Here is a 12,351-nt window from a genome sequence, read left to right as displayed (position 1 = left end):
ACAAAATCTTATTAGTATAACTATTTAGACTTTAGGGTACGTGTAAAACCAATCTTTTAAAAACCTTTAAAAAAATCTCATAATTCAAAAATCAATACAACAGATTTATGATGTTGGAGTGTTAAACGTATTAACTTCACAATATCATCGTCGTTAGGGCTGCAAAATGAACCTTCGTATTCGTTCGTTAAGGAACTAATGTGTTCACAAATGGTTCATAAACACTCACTGAACGAGATTTTATGTCCGTATTCGTTCTTCAAACAAATAAACGTGTTCACAAACGGTTCATGAACACAAACAAACAAATGTTCACAAACACATTTCCAAATGTTCACGAACACAATTGAACGAACGGGACATTTGTTCGTGTGCGTTCATTTAACTAACCGAACGAAACTTCTTGTTCATGTTTGTTCATTTATTAAACGAACAGGGGTGGACCTAGGTGGATCCGTGAGTGGGCGGGCGAACCCATGAATTTTTTGTTTCTTTAAGCATATATGTGATCTAATCTTGTCAGAAACACGGATCAAAAGAACCAACAGGAAGAATAACACAATCAACTATATCAAAGAGATGAACCAGTCATCACAGTTTTACAAAGATCTCCAGTGGGATGATCAATACAAACTAGCCCAGCACTCACGAATGTAACGTGTGAATGACAGGGAGCCAAAGATAAGCAGCCAAGAAGAGGTACACGAGACAAATGATGAGATCGAGTGCACTGATCTCTAGAACCAGCAGCCCTAAATAAGGGGCACACCCTAGAACAAGCAGCAAACCACAAACGGCTATAAGCCCACTACGAAACAGCCCACCAGCACGGAAGCCAGAGACAAAGAAGGCAAGGAGCAGCCCAATACACCAATCCTCAAAGGAAAGAAGTAAAAAGGAATTAGGAGAAGAAATAAATAATAACACATTAGGAAACCATTTAAACTGTAATTTTAACACCCCCCCCCCAGTTTAAATGAGTAAAGAGATTAGTGATCCCCAATGACTTACACATTTCGGAGTGATCTTTCGGCAGCAAGCCTTTAGTGAACATGTCTGCCAACTGATGCTCAGATTTGACTCCCATAGTTTTAATTAATCCTGAAGCTATTTTCTCACGTAAGAAGAAGAGGTCAACTTCAAAATGCTTTGTCCTGTCGTGGAAAACTGGATTGGCAACAATAGATAAGGCTACTGTATTGTCACATTTCAGCACAACAGGAATGTTCACATCAACTTTCAATTCCCTTAACACGTTTATTAACCACAGAATTTCACATGTAGCACTGCACATGGACCGATACTCAGCTTCAGCGGATGATCTTGAAACAACGCTTTGTTTCTTGCTTTTCCAAGAAATCAAAGAGTTGCCAAGAAAAATGCAAAAGCCCGTGACAGATCTGCGTGTATCAACACACTTAGCCCAGTCTGAATCTGCAAAAGCTGTTAAATGAAATGTACTTCCCTTTTTGAACAAAATACTAGTACCAGGGGCACCCTTTAAATATCTTAAAAGTTTGAAGGCAATTTGTGTATGAGCCTCAGTCGGCTTATGCATGAACTGAGACAGATAGTGAACAGAATATGCGATGTCTGGTCTAGTGTGAGATAGGTAAATTAATTTACCTATCAATTTTTGGTAGTGAGTGACATCGACGTTTTTAGAGTCTCTTGAAGTTAAGTTTGTCAAAACGTGATTTTGTTCTATGGGACAACTAGTGGGCTTGCTCCCACTCATCCCATACTCGTTTAAGAGATCCATGCAGTATTTTCTTTGTGTGAGACAAATACTATCATTATCCCGAATTACTTCTATTCCAAGAAAAAACTTTAACAAGCCAAGGTCTTTGATTAAAAACTCCGTTTTCAGCATATTCTTAATCTTATTTATCTCATGTTCACAATTACCAGTTAGCACAATATCATCAACATACACCAAGAGAGTAATGGAAACAGTTTTTTCAGACTTAATAAACATGGAATAGTCACATTTAGATTGAACAAAGCCAAATTTAACCAAGGCTTGAACAAGTCTTTCATTCCACATACGTGGTGCTTGTTTTAAGCCATATAGAGACTTGTTTAGCTTACAGACTTTGTTTTTATTTTCAACAGTTAACCCTTCGGGAAGAGTCATATAAACTTCTTCCATGAGGTTTCCATAAAGGAAAGCATTATTTACGTCAAGCTGATATAGAGGCCAATTGTTTTGAACAGAAAGACTGATGACACATCTTACAGTAACCATTTTTACAACAGGAGAGAAGGTCTCCTCAAAGTCAATACCCTCCCGTTGATTGAACCCTTTGGCAACAAGTCTAGCTTTGAACCTATCAATTTCACCCGTAGATTTGTACTTTACTTTAAACACCCATTTACACCCAACAGGTTTTTTATTGTTTGGGAGGTTAACAATATCCCAAGTGTTGTTTTTATATAGGGCAGACAACTCATCATTCATAGCATCAATCCATCTTTTATCCTTAAGAGCATCTTTATAATTGCAGGGTTCAGTGACTTTATTAATATTAGCAGCAAAACAAACATTTTCACAAGGCAAGTTAGAGTAATTAACGACCTTATCATAACTATATCTAGCATTCCCAACAACATAATCATCAAATCTTTTAGGGGCAGTAGTAGATCTCGAGGATCTTCTAGTAGTTTGAGTACCCTCAGGAAGGTTTGAAACATCATTAACACTACTTGACTCAGCCCTCACAGGACCAATTTCAACACTCATAGACTCACTACTCTCAGGCAAGTCATCCGTCCCTAATGACTGCTGAGCATTGCTATCAATGGTAGATTCAACTTCATCACTGTGTTGCTGAGTCACAGTAGTTGAATCAATAGAACCCTTCTCTTCATCATCGGGATTTGAATCACTTGAAATTTCGAAGTTATCAAAAAAGTTTAATAGATTTAAGTTGTTTGGATTGTGTAGATCATGGCAGGAGTCGTTTTTAAAGGGGAATACAGTTTCATGGAAACTGACATCCCTTGAACAAATGAACTTCCTTTGATCTAGACTCCAAACTTTATATCCCTTTTTGAAATTTGAGTATCCCATAAAAACACATTTCTCAGCTCTTTCTTCAAATTTATCAGAATTATCTAAATGGTAAAAAAACATAGGCAACCAAATACTTTCAAGTGATTAAGAGAAGGTTTAAATCCAAATAGCATTTCATAAAGGGAACAACCACGTAGCACAGAAGAAGGAAGCTTGTTAATAAGGTAAGAGGCAGTCAGCACACATTCAGACCAATATTTAAGAGGGACTTTAGACTGAAATAATAAAGCTCTTGCAATATTTAACAGGTGTCTATGTTTTCTTTCTACAACTCCATTTTGTTGTGGAGTGTATGTGCACGAAGTTTGATGAATAATTCCCTTTTGTTTGACAAAAGTACTCATTTGAGAATTAATAAATTCTGACCCATTAACACTTCTAAAGACCTTAATGTTTACCTCAAATTGAGTTTTAGCCAGATTGTAGAAACTTTGTATATTTTCGAAAACCTCAGATTTTGATTTCATTAGGTAAACCCAGACAGACCGGGTATAGTCATCAACTACAGTGAGGAAATACTTGTAACCTTCTATACTAGTGACTTTGTATGGCCCCCATACATCAAGGTGAACAAGGTCCCCAACTTTAGTTGATTTGTGGTCACTAAGTGGAAAGGGACCCTGTGTTGTTTAGCTTTGTGCCATATGTCACAAGGTTTAATCTCATTAGACTCAGGCTTAATTTGCAAAACATTCAACACCTGTTCAGCAGGATAACCTAGCCTAGAATGCCAGAGCTTTATATTTTCGGTCTTACTTAAACATGAAAAACCAGAACTGACAGAGTTACCACTAAAATACAGACCCTCAGTCTGTTTACCAGTCACCAGGGTTTTCTTTGAGCATAAATCCTGAATATAGCAAGTATTTTCATCAAAAATAACTCTAAGCTTATTGTCCTTAGCTAATTTGTACACAGATATGAGATTCACACAGTATTCAGGAACAACAAAGACATCTTTTAGAATTACAGAATCTGACAGTTTAAAACAACCAATTTGTGTTACTTTAGCATCAGTTCCATTAGGATGTTTAACAGTGATATTGTATTCAGATACATCAACAAGATTAAACATGTTGTTGCTGGTCATAACCATATGTTGGTTTGCACCAGAATCTATAATCCAGTTCAGATTTTGTGTTGAGGAACATATAGAGTTAAAACAAAAAATGTTTTTGTAGCAAACAGAGGAAAAGGAGTTAAAACATTTACCTCCTATGTTGGATTTACTTGAGTCCTCAGTTTTATTTTCATTCAGCATCCCTAACAACTTAGAAAACTGATCAGCAGTCAAGGAGTTCAAGGAACTAGCATTTTTATCATTCACAGAATCATTTATGGATGAACTAGGACCACTACTGGTAGAGTTAGTGGATTTAGTCCACTGATGATTATTTGGTTTTTGCTTATAATTTGAGGGATACCCATGTAGTTCAAAGCATTTATCAACAGTGTGACTAATCTTGTTGCAATGGGAGCACTTAAGATTTTGATTAGGACCTTTGTTAAACCTTTTCTTATTATCATTGTAGTTATTTGATCTAGCAACAAACCCAACATTTGGAATTTTTGAAACATTATTTGATCCCCTATGGGATTCTTCTCTAGAGATAATAGAGAAAGCAGATTTGATAGTGGGTAAAGGGTCCCTTGTCAACAGATTGGTTCTAACAGGTTGATAAATGTCATCCAATCCCATTAAAAACTGCATAAGTTTGATTAATTGATTGAATTCATTAAACTTAGTAGAGGAATTGCAGGTGCAAGCAGGTAATTGAAGCATGGCATCAAATTGTTTCCACATTGTGTTTAACTTATGATAGTACTCAGAGACACTAGCACCATTTTGACTCACAGAGTTGATTTTTTGAAACAGACTAAACACAACAGAACCATCAACTTTGTCATAAGTATCTTTTAAATCATCCCAAACTTCACATGCAAGCCTAGAATAGAATTGTCCAACATATAATTCCTCAGAAACAAAGTTCAAAATCCATGTTAACACAATTGAATTGCATCTGTCCCATTGACTAGCTAGAACATCATCAGTTTTAGATTTAACAAAAGTACCATCAATAAAACCTAGTTTGTTTTTAGCCATTAGAGCCAGCTTCATAGCATTTGACCAAACCACGATATTTTCAGTTCCTTTTAATTTAATACTCACAATAGTAAGACCATTGGAATCACTAGCATGCAGATAAAGAGGATCACTAGCATCAAGCTTACTAACCAAAGTAACAGATGAATCAGATTTATCAGGCATATTTGGCAGATAAACACAGAAAGTAACACAGGAAACAAAGGCAGCCAAGAAGATAAAAACGCAACTAGCAAATCACAAAGGACCGGCGAAGCCTGGACAGAGGTCCGAACAGAGGTTCGTTACTCAAGGTGCCTCCGCAGACGTAATCCAGGGAGCCACAACACGACTGACCAACTAAATGCAACAGAGTGTACCCTCTCTGTGTCCCAATATCAAACCGGTCTTGCCTAAAAACCCGGTATCAAGATGCCTAGACACGAACAGTAAAAATGATGCAAGAAAAAAGGGAAAGAGAAAAGATGGAACGAACTCACAGCGGGTGCAAAACCTTCAGCGAATCAGGCTTGTAATCTTCACTTAGGGTTACAAGCTTCTTATCAGAAGACAAGAAAAGGCACAGGACCTGTTGGTTTGCCCTAAAGAGGGACCAACGAGAGCCTTCTCCGAGAGTAACACAAAACCCCCAAAAATCTAGGGTTTCAACCTTCAAGATAAATCCGTCTCCAGGAAGATAAAAAGCATCGGAAACAGACAAAACCCCAAACCCTAGAAATTAGGGTTCAACTTTCACGAACAGCAGCGAGACCGGAAATAGAGCAGAGGAAGAGCACCATAGCACCGTCTTAACCTCGGGGCTCTGATACCATGTTAGAAACACGGATCAAAAGAACCAACAGGAAGAATAACACAATCAACTATATCAAAGAGATGAACCAGTCATCACAGTTTTACAAGAATCAAAAGATCTCCAGTAGGATGATTAATACAAACTAGCCCAGCACTCACGAATGTAACGTGTGAATGATAGGGAACCAAAGATAAGTGACGGGTGGTCCATGGGACAACCCTTAAGTGTGTTAAAAGACGAGTGAATCCCTCATTTGATCATGTAATTGTCTTGAATTAGATAACTACGGTTGCTTGTGTTTCAGGTATATTTAGAGCTTAAAAGTATGGAAATAAAGCTTCGAATAGACACGACTGGATTGTAGATTGAAAGACGGAGAATAAATGAAATAAATAAAATTTTGGAATTGAAGAATTAAGAAGATAACATGATAGAGGATGAAATTACGAGAACGTAGGCGAAAACGGTGAAGAAAACGGAGTTGAAATGAGAAAGTTACGAAGAAAACAAAAATTGATTGCTGAAGCCTACCGTAACTTACGGTGGTACCGTAATTTACGGTAGACTCTGACAAAAATTGATGCCGTAACTCAGTTTAACTCCACCGTAAACCATTTTAAGCCACCGTAACTTACGGTGGTACCATAATTTACGGTGGAGGCCAGCGTGAAACTTGTAACTCCCTCATTTAAGGTTGTTTATGGTGCCTTTTCATGATCTAATCATTCCTATTCGTTTTGTAACTCCTAAGGGGCGAATTTGGGGTGTTCTAAGGTTTTCTTGAGTGATCTAAACATGAAGACTTTGTTTTTGATTCCAATGGACAAAGGTTCGATTGTGATGATGGTTCATAACACTATGAGCGGCTAGGTTTGCTTGGTGATCGTCTCGGATGTAAGGTTTTATTTGTGACAATTATGTTTGTTCTTTAATTTCTGGAATATTAGACTGTGCATGTGTTGTTAGTTTATTATGGTGTTTGATTGGTTGTTTGTAAATTGTTGATGTATGTTTGATCATAGTTCTAAACCATACGTTCTTGGTGCCGTTGGCAATCGAGATATCATGGGAGGGATTAGGGTTGGATATGTGTTGATTGGTCATCGGGTAACAACCTCGCGTTCTAGGAATCCGAGTACTTAGTTCCCTTTCATCACAAACAATTGATCTTACATGAGCCATGTCTATGTGGTTCTTTCCAGTTGAACATGAACGTTAGTTGTCCCTTAAAACCTGAAACTCGGGATGATCACTATCCTCTTATCTTGTTACAAAACTTAACCTTGATTTGTAATTTAATTTAGTTAATTAAAACCAATCAACCCAAACATTGAAATTTATTTTTCTTTCAATTTAGTTTACTTTAGTGAAGTTAGACATACATCGAGATAGCACATATTCCACAAACTCCCTGTGTTCGATACCCACTTACCGCTAGCTAATATAGTTGTTTTTGGGATTAAATTTGATTGTGACCACGACATCACGTCAAATTTTGGCGCCGTTGCCGGGGAGTAGTGCGCAACGTGTGTTATCTTGTGTGTTAGTTTGAAAAAAAAAATAAAAAAAAAAACCAAAAAGATTTCTTTTATGTTCATGATTTACACTTGGTAGTTGAGTTGTGTTGTGCAGGATGACAGGGCATTACACAAATTTCAGCTTATTTACGTGTAGATTGTGCGGGGGTTCACGACATCCATGTATTGGTTGCCACGAGGCTCACTACAGGAGGGCACATGGAAAACCGGTGTCTTATGTTTCACAGCTTCCACCTCCATCATACGTTGACGATTATGAATCAGAAATGGAGGATGACTATTATTCATATGGATACGAGCGGGACGAGTAAGTTTATTATGAGGCAAGTATGGATGGTCTATGTTTTTGTTGCGGTCGCGATCACACTTATGATTATGATGTGTGCCCGGTGTATTCGGAAAACCCGAAGTATTGGAATAAAAAGATGATGGAAGCGCGCATCTATAGACCGTATCAGGGATATCGACAATATCATCCCGAAGAATATTCCGAGCCCGAGGGTGTTTATGTTTATGAGACCGAGGAGGAAAAAGAGCTTGCTGTATTGGAAGTAACTTTGTCCAAACTCGAGCAATATTTAGCAACACCCAACCTGTCCGATGTAGAACGAATCAGCTGCTTGGTTTCTAAGTGTCATACTTTAAAATTGAAGATAGAGATAGAAGAACGCCTCTCACCATTACCTGACGATATTAGAGATTATTCTCACATGAAGGAGGAGGTTGTGGAGGATAATACCACACCAATGAGTCCTTTATCTGATGAAGAGTCACTTGTAGATCAGATGATGTGTGCAGATTATGAGGTAGAGCAGGTTGATGGGATGGATATGTGCACCGAATCTCTTCCCATATCAATGATTCAAATTAACAAGTGTGGGGAAGAGGGTTCGAGGAACAAGATAAGAAGGGTGAAACTACCAGACATTAAGGTATATGTCATGAAGTGGACTAGCAAAGCCCGTAGGAGCAGCTTTAACATGCCAAATATACTGACAAATCTATGGAGATGGCATGTAAATTTCCGGGCAGTTGTTGGAAATGCTGCGGGTAAGTGTGCATTAAGACCACCATAACGCATATCAGGTATGGTCTGGCTGAAGACCTTTAAACTTAGCGCTCTCGGGAGGCAGCCCGAGGTTGTAGAGTATTGTATTTGTGTTTTGTTTAGTTTTGTTTTGCTTTGTTTGGTTTTGTTGTGGTGTTGTGTTTGTGTTTTGGCAGGTTATTACGTTTCAATCCTCGTGGATGCAATTATTCAAGTGTGGGGATGTTTGGCAACATCCCCATTGAGATATCAGCGAATCCAAGAGATGTTTATGAACCGGTCCGATTACTGCAGCTGCATCACTACCAACACTGCTGATTTACTAATCAGGTTGTGTCTTGTTCTCATTTTGTGCACCTTTGTATATATTCATGTTTAAGTTTATGGTTGGGCGGATGGGTGGTGTTTAATGTGTTTGATGTGTTTATGGATTGTGAAAGTTGGTGGTGTTTTTAGTTATATATATAAAAAAAACCAAAAAGAAATTTGTGGTTTGAGTTGAACAGCTTTTGGGTGATGTTAAAGAGTTAAGCGATCAAATCTTCCCAAAACCGTACATTGGGGTCAATGTATCCCAAGTGTGGGGATGGGGAGAAATTTTGAGGTTTTTGAAAATTATTAAATCAAGCTAAACAATGTGAGAATTTGAACACCGTGGATTAACCCCAAATGATGCACCGGCAACCCTTAATACCCTTTGTTCTTGGTGAGAGTTGAAGCCACACATGTAAATAAATAATACTTGTCTTGATGAGAGTGGCAATGGGTGGGGGTGCATAAGAACTTGTGCCTTAATACGGTTTGAGTCCTTAGTTGAATGTGAATGTAAAAAGGATAAGGGCAACTAGGTAGCCTCGTCTTGGTGAGTGCGAGTGTGGGATTTGGGGGGTTGGACCTCATTAATTATATATATGAGCATGGTTGCGAGAGGGGCGGGGGTTTGGACAATTAGTTGCCCATTTTGTGCCTAAAAGCCGATCATTTGTTACCCCTTAGCTAGTTTCCCAAAAATTTACCCGACTTAACCCGGTCTTATAGTGTTAGTAGTTGTTTTAGTAGTGTGTAGATATGTTATAGTGTTATGTTGAATATTTGATTGGAAAAAAAAGCAATGAAAAAAAAAAGAAAAAAAAAGTGAAAAAGCAATGAAAAAGAAAAAAAAAGTGATGTTGAGTTGTCTTGTATATAGAAGTTATGTCTTGTTTATTGTTTGTTTCATTGTGTAATAAAAGACCGGGTTAAGTCCTTCGCTACTACATATATATTCCATTTCCTACCCGTACACCTAGCCACGTTACAACCTTAAAGCCCTTTGATTTGCATTCATGTTTGGCACTTGTTAGGAGAACGACCGATTTAGGTACAAGCCTATAGTTGTGAACCACCCGTTTGCCTTTTGTGTGTCTAGCTCATAGTTGCTAGTGCTTACTTGTTGCCGAGATGAGAGACATAGCGAGGGGTGCATTGGTTGGGTGTTAAAAGGGGGTTAGTAAAAGGATTGTTTGTTTTTGCTTGGTTTACATTGATCGCTTGTTTTGAAAATGATTTGTAATGGGTTGCTTGGGGCAAGCAACGGTTAAGTGTGGGGATGTGACGGGTGGTCCATGGGACAACCCTTAAGTGTGTTAAAAGACGAGTGAATCCCTCATTTGATCATGTAATTGTCTTGAGTTAGATAACTACGGTTGCTTGTGTTTCAGGTATATTTAGAGCTTAAAAGTATGGAAATAAAGCTTCGAATAGACACGACTGGATTGTAGATTGAAAGACGGAGAATAAATGAAAAAAATAAAATTTTGGAATTGAAGAATTAAGAAGATAACATGATAGAGGATGAAATTACGAGAACGTAGGCGAAAACGGTGAAGAAAACGGAGTTGAAACGAGAAAGTTACGAAGAAAACAAAAATTGATTGCTGAAGCCTACCGTAACTTACGGTGGTACCGTAATTTACGGTAGACTCTGACAAAAATTGATGCCGTAACTCAGTTTAACTCCACCGTAAACCATTTTAAGCCACCGTAACTTACGGTGGTACCGTAATTTACGGTGGAGGCCAGCGTGAAACTTGTAACTCCCTCATTTAAGGTTATTTATGGTGCCTTTTCATGATCTAATCATTCCCATTCGTTTTGTAACTCCTAAGGGGCGAATTTGGGGTGTTCTAAGGTGTTCTTGAGTGATCTAAACATGAAGACTTTGTTTTTGATTCCAATGGACAAAGGTTCGATTGTGATGATGGTTCATAACACTATGAGCAGCTAGGTTTGCTTGGTGATCGTCTCGGATGTAAGGTTTTATTTGTGACAATTATGTTTGTTTTTTAATTTCTGGAATATTAGATTGTGCATGTGTTGTTAGTTTATTATGGTGTTTGATTGGTTGTTTGTAAATTGTTGATGTATGTTTGATCATAGTTCTAAACCATACGTTCTTGGTGTCGTTGGCAATCGAGATATCATGGGAGGGATTAGGGTTGGATATGTGTTGATTGGTCATCGGGTAACAACCTCGCGTTCTAGGAATCCGAGTACTTAGTTCCCTTTCATCACAAACAATTGATCTTACATGAGCCATGTCTATGTGGTTCTTTCTAGTTGAACATGAACGTTAGTTGTCCCTTAAAACCTGAAACTCGTGATGATCACTATCCTCTTATCTTGTTACAAAACTTAACCTTGATTTGTAATCTAATTTAGTTTAATTTAGTTAATTAAAACCAATCAACCCAAACATTGAAATTTATTTTTCTTTCAATTTAGTTTACTTTAGTGAAGTTAGACATACATCGAGATAGCACATATTCCACAAACTCCCTGTGTTCGATACCCACTTACCGCTAGCTAATATAGTTGTTTTTGGGATTAAATTTGATTGTGACCACGACATCACGTCAATAAGCAGCCAAGAAGAGGTGCATGAGACAAATGATGAGATCGAGTGCACTGGTCTCTAGAACCAGCAGCCCTAAATAAGGGGCAAACCCTAGAACAAGCAGCAAACCACAAACGAATATAAGCCCCCTACGAAGTAGCCCAGCAGCATGGAAGCCCGAGACAAAGAAGGCAAGGAGCAGCCCAATACACCAAACCTCAAAGGAAAGAAGTAAAAAGGAATTAGGAGAAGAAATAAATAATAACACATAAGGAAACCATTGAAACTGTAATTTTAATAAATCTAGAGCACTCCCCATGAAACTTTGACTCCGCCCCCCATAAAATTGCTAATTGCTAATAAAAGAATGGGTAAAGCAAAGTGTGGCTAAGCTAAAGGAAAAGAAAAGGTGTAAACAGGGCTCATCTGAAGATAGTTAAGACGTGAGGGGTTGAGGAAGATGAGTAGGTTTATTATATAAATTAGAGTACACTGCCATTTTGGCCCCTGAGGTTTGGTCAATTTTGCCGCTTTAGTCCAAATCTCAAACTTTTTGCATCTGGGTCCCTGTGGTTTCAATTTTGTTGCCATTTTGGTCCAAAAACAAAATCACTTCAGATTTCTAAAAAATAAACCTGATTTTTTGTCTTTTTCTGAAAGGCATTTTGGTCATTAAGAATTAATATATATATATACAAATAAAATAAAATAAAAAATTGTAACAAAATCCCAAACACCCCTAAAACTCTACTCTCTCTCTCTCTCTCTAAACACCCCCTTTCTCTTCTCTTTATCTCTCTCTCTCTCTCACACCACCCAAAAAGAACTCGACCACCACCAACAAACCCAGTTACCACCACCAACACTCGAGCACCACCACCACCACTCTCTAACCTACATTCTCTTCTTTCTCTAAC

The sequence above is a fragment of the Helianthus annuus genome, chromosome 10 (assembly GCF_002127325.2).
Source record: "Helianthus annuus cultivar XRQ/B chromosome 10, HanXRQr2.0-SUNRISE, whole genome shotgun sequence".
Classification (NCBI taxonomy): Eukaryota; Viridiplantae; Streptophyta; class Magnoliopsida; order Asterales; family Asteraceae; genus Helianthus; species Helianthus annuus.
Note: the sequence above shows the minus strand (reverse complement) of the source record.